Source organism: Cydia splendana, chromosome 10 (assembly GCF_910591565.1).
Source record: "Cydia splendana chromosome 10, ilCydSple1.2, whole genome shotgun sequence".
Lineage (NCBI taxonomy): Eukaryota > Metazoa > Arthropoda > Insecta > Lepidoptera > Tortricidae > Cydia > Cydia splendana.
The window spans coordinates 5,338,995-5,344,994 of NC_085969.1; positions in this window are offsets into that span (position 1 = coordinate 5,338,995).

The following is a 6,000-nucleotide window of genomic DNA, read 5'->3' on the forward strand; positions in this document are numbered from 1 at the left end:
CTGTCAAATTTTGCTTTTAACTGACAGGCCGATGTCGTCCGGCGGACAGGTAATTAGTGGGCCCTTTAAGTCTGGTACTTAATGCACTTCAGAAAACTGAAACTACATACATACATACACACATAGAATTTAAATATTTATATTTATAAATTTTATAGACATTTTAGTTACGTGCTAAAAATAACATGGGCTAGCCATATCTACGCCACTGGAAGTAGTGGAAGTTTAAGTACATACATTAACGGCCTCTAGCCGAGTCGGTAGTGACCCTGCCAACTAAGCAGGAGGTCCTTAGTTCAAATCCTGATAAGGACATTTATTTGTGTGTTATCACAAATAATTGTACCTGCGCTATGGATGTTTTCTATATATTTGTGTGTTTATTTTTATCTATCTATTAATAATGTCGTCTGATACCCACAACACAAGCCTTTTTGCGCTAACTGTGGGGCTAGATTATTTTTACCAGATTTACCGCACTAGGGAGGTAAAATAGCACCATATGTAGCCTACTGTAAAGGGCCATATGTACTGTAATTAAAACGTTGTACTTAGCTTAGGAGCGGTGGTGGCCGAGTGGATATGACGTCCGACTTTCAATCCGGAGGTCGCGGGTTCAAATCCTGGCTCGTACCAATAAGTTTTTCGGAACTTATGTACGAAATATCATTTGATATTTACCACTAGCTTTTCGGTGAAGGAAAACATCGTGAGGAAACCTGCATAGCAATTTCTGCGAAGGAATTCAAAGGTGTATGTGAAGTCCCCAATCCGCATTGGGCTAGCGTGGGGACTATAGCCCAAGCCCTCTCGCGCATGAGAGGAGGCCTGTGCCCAGCAGTGGGACGTATATAGGCTGAAATGATGATGATGATGATGATGACTTATAATACACGAGCGAAAAGGTAATTCGCAACTCGTGTCGATTTAAAACACTACCTTCGGTCGTGTTTTAATTTATTGCCACTCGTTGCTAATTTCCTAATTTTCACACTTGTATCGTAATGTACTATTGTAAAGTTGTCCCTTAATATTTATTTGTTTATTTAAATACCAGCGTGACGTAAACACTCTTAATTTCTTTAAAACAGGTAAATAACATCGTTTTTCGGCTACGGCGCAGAAGTTTCCAAAGCCTTTTGGGCTGCCCGGTTTAATTTGTCTCTACCAAAGAAAACATTTACATAAAATTGCTCTCCATTATTCCTTTGGGGTTAAAATACATTTTCCTTGTAGTTGTTTTACATTAACAAGACAAATGAAATTCTTGGCTGTTAATGACAGGTTTTACAAACACCAATGTCTAGGGACATAAACTAAACTCAGGAGTAACATTTAATTTAGGCTAAGCTTAGAGCATTTAATAACTGGAGTGGCCATTAAGAGCTTGAGCTTACCCGTCTGACGAATAACTTGCACAATTGTGCAAACTTTTGTATGGACTGACATGGCTATTTGTACGTTACGTACAAATCATGTAGAAATAGCAATAAATTTTAAGTCCCCTCCACCGCAAAAATCGGCAGACTGTTTCGTAAAGAAAATGACAGCGATGACATCTCCAGTTACTAAATGCTCTAAGAGGCTAAGCGTCAAAAATAACGATATTGTAGGCATAATTAAAAGTAAAATGTTTTTTGTTCTATAGTGGTGATTTGTAATTATGTTGTGTAAAAAGGAATGTCAACGCAACGCGTTTAAGAAATTTTATATCAAACATGTACGAAACCTCTATATAAGTTCATTAATTTATATGCTCCAGAAAATTCCAAACCATTTGGTATTTCCATTGTATAAGTTTAGTATATAATTATGATGTGCCGTATTAATATTTATTAGTTTTTCGAATGGGAGGTATTGGTTAAAAAAATATAACACCGCCGCGCCGCCACATCTCACGGCCGCATGAGAAAAGTTTTTTTTTATAACCTAGCTCTTTAACTTTTCCTATGTGTTGTTGTCAAAAATTGCAGGTTCAAACCTCGGGTGTGCTGTAAGTATAGTACAGAGAAAAATTGTTCTCAAATAAAATTCAAAAAGATGACTAAAAATTAGGTCAGGATCATTTTCATACACAGACAAGAGGGTAATTCCGGTTATATTTTAACAAAATAAAAAAAACAAATGTTGGCCATCAGCCATCCTTACATCACTTGCGTAAACAAGTGAGTCAGCGATTCAGCCAATGAGAATAAACAAGTAAGTAGGTATTCACATGATTTGTGCGACTCATTTGCTTCGATTTCTCTACTATCTGGTTTACGGCACATAAACTCTAACGATGTGGCTTAAGTGTAGAGCGATTCACTAGGAATATTTCTGTTATTTTTGTTTTTTTTTATGTACTTATTAATTTTATTACTTGGCACCGGAAATTTCTCAAGGTTAATTAATAAGGCCCCAGGAAAATTTTCTGCAAATATTAGTCAGGTCACCCTTACAAATCCAAGTGTCTAAATTTTTACCAAAACAATGTTTTATGTAGGTATGTTACTTCCAGAACTAAATTTCTGATTTTACCAAGAGATTTCTCAATACATATTTATAAATTTTCCGATGCCAATAGGATTATTAATAAATAATGTTTGCAGGTGGTGGAGAAACTGCTTTTTTACTAATTTTCCTTTATCTAGTGGTCAGCTCTTTTATAGCACTTGTCACTAGCATGACGTTAAAGATTCTTGATAACTGAAGGAACTTAAATCCTCAGTTATTAAGTTTCGTATTTAAGGATGACACGCTAGAATGGCCCGGGACCGGGTCGAGGCACTTCGTGTTCTATAGTAAGACTGCTTTGTATAGTTGACCTGGAAATTTCCAGCCTAGAGAAATTTCCGGTACATGATCACCGGTCACCTGTCATAGAAAATGAAGTGTCGGTTGCCGCGGCCCGGACCCGGGCCGTTCTAGCGTGAGTCATTATTAATACGAAACTTAACGACCATTCACGACCGGCCTGGCCTAGTGGGTAGTGACCCTGCCTGTGAAGCCGATGGTCCTGTGTTCGAATCCCGGTAAGGGCATTTATTTGTGTGATGAACACAAATATTTGTTCCTGAGTCATGGGTGTATTTCTATGTATATAAGTATGTATGTACTGAATATCCCAAAGTAATTGTAGCCACAGATTCACAGATGTCTTAATAATACTTTATAAAATATTAATAGAAAATATTTGTATATAAGTATACATGTAGTTAACAATTGTTATCGACAATTTAACATCACCCTAGTTGTCAAGTTATGTAATGTTAGTTAATGTAATGTACTGGTACCTATTAATTCATTTACCCATAAGTTTACCGCATGTTAAATATTGTTCACAGATACAAGACACTTATATAAGTTGTGGTTACCTATAATTAGATAAGCATCAGTCATGATTGTTATATAGTTTTAAGAGCATGTAAGATGTATTATCTGTTGGTAATCCTAAATAAAGAAAATAAAAAGAAAATAAAAAATAAAATGTATTTATCTAAATACGTATGTATATCGTCGCCTAGCAGCCCTAGTACAAGCTTTGCTTAGTTTGGGGCTAGTGTTATCTGTGTAAGATGTCCCCTGATATTTATTTATTTATTTAGTAACTTAGGACTTAAACCGTCCGAAGTTCTTAGATTTTTTCTCGCTTGTTCGCCGTCGCTTGGACCGCTCAGACCGCCATAAATAGCCGACACTTGTCGCCGCAGACCGACATAAAGGCTGAGCAAACGCCGGCAAGCACCTTATTGACTAAATGGCTAAACTCTTAATTGGACTGTGACCTAGAACCTGACACGTCACTAAAGAGGGTGTGAGGAAAGAACGGGTTAAAGAGCCTGTACAAAGAAATCAATTAATTTGCTTATAATCTTCGAGCAACGCCGGCTTCCGATATCTTGCCGTACAAATCATTCTGCCCTGCAATCATTTTTGCGGGGGGAAACGTGCACACAGTCGCACTTTTCACACACTACATACAAAATCCAATCTATAATGAGTAATGACGGCACAAATACATAGAAAATTACACACGTCAAAGAAAAATCTTGCAAATCTCGATCTTTTTTTGTGGCAGTGGCTCCAAGCCCTGCCTTCCATATCAACTGGAACACTTTTGGACAACTCCACCTTCCGCCTCTCCGTCGCTCTCCGCCTGGGAGTGAACTGTGTTTCCCCACATCGCTGTCGCTGCGGTGACCCAGTTGACCGGTTGGGCCACCATGGTCTGTCCTGCGGTAGAAGCGCTGAGCGTGCCCCCCGCCATGCCAGCCTTAATGATAGCATCCGTCGGGCCTTAGCCAGTGTGGGGGCACCGGCAGTTTTAGAACCTACCGGCCTCGCCCGCGATGACGGTAAAAGACCCGACGGTATGACCCTAGTGCCGTGGAAGATGGGACGGCCGCTGGTTTGGGACGCAACCTGTGCCGACACCCTAGCGCTGTCCCATCTCCACGGCACTGCAGTGAAGGCTGGCTCGGCTGCCAACTCGGCCGAGCTTCTCAAGCAGCGCAAGTATGCAGCCATAAATAGTGGCTGCATATTTGAGCCGTTTGGGGTTGAGACTATGGGGCTTTGGGGGGAAAGCGCCCACAAGGTTTTCAACGAATGTAGCCGCAGGTTAGTCGAGTTGAAGCGTGACCAGAGGGCTGGGTCATAATATCTAGCGCAGCGGATCAGCATTGCCATACAACGTGGTAATGCTGCCAGCCTTCTGGGCACGCTGCCAATAGACGGCGATTTGGGGCAAATTTTCTATTTATAGTTTTATTTTGAAGCTTAGTTTTAATTTTAGTTTTTAACTTTAGTTTTTAATTTTAATTTTTGACTGTATTTTAAATAGATAAATAAAAAAATAAAAATAAATTAATCAGAATATATAATGTACATAATATTATTTTTTTCGTAAATGCCAACGAAATTCTTAATGCACAGTTTACCTTATTCGCATCTAAAAATAATTCGATTCCAAAGAAAATTATGATTGATGTTTAAATATTTTTGTTTCCCGTAAAATATCCCTTAAGTTCTTAGAAACAAACGAATTGCAAAATACCACGCGGAAAATGCGTTACAGAGTTTTGCGAAAAACAATAAATAGAAAATGATGCATAATTAATCTTGCTTGTTGTTGAATTTATTTCAATAAACGATATTCATTTAGTCATTCTTTCATAAAAGTACGAATAAATATTCATATAATGGTGTGACTAATTTTATGAAAAAAAAACTTCGTGACAATTGTTGGTAGCATCAAATCAGGGTTTTATAGACTGTTTGGTGAAATGGGCGGCGCTTCCTCTGTTCTCGTAGTATTTCCATTTATGACTATCTCAAGAGTGTAACTTTGTATAGATACTTATAATTCACGTCTTTTATAAACTTATCGATAACTCAAGGGTTATTCGATTTTGAATTTAATTAGACGAAAGATAATTATACGGTAACGGTTAGTTTATAAAAAGTAGTAAATGGGCATTTATTTAGTACAGTTTATTAACTGAAATAATTAATACGTGATCATTTGATATATAATTTTGCGTTATATTTATCACAGAAACTAAAGGATGTACAGCACCTACCAGCACCCTAATAAAATAAATTTTTTAATTGTATTTGCCGCTATGCTTTATAGTATTTATTTTTGAGTAGGCTTTGGCGTTCAAACATGTAAATACACCATCCGAAATTTGATTTGTTTTTCTGTAGGTACCTCTAACGTACATTTATATCGAGAAAATCACAAGTAGGAGTTAACGTTATTTATTAATGTGGTTGGTTTTAAAATGTGATCTACCCCAAACTTTTTCCTACACTTTTCGTCGGGTAGTTGCACAAATCTCTGTTTTGATATTTTGCTGGGACCATAGTCTAATAAAACATGGTCTTCTCTTCCCAGAGCCTACGTCACAATAACATTGCCACTTTATTATAGCGCTATATCATATTATCATATAGCGCTGTCGCATGATGACTTGTGTCAGTCACGTGGTCGGAAGAGAGTACCAGGCGGAGTAT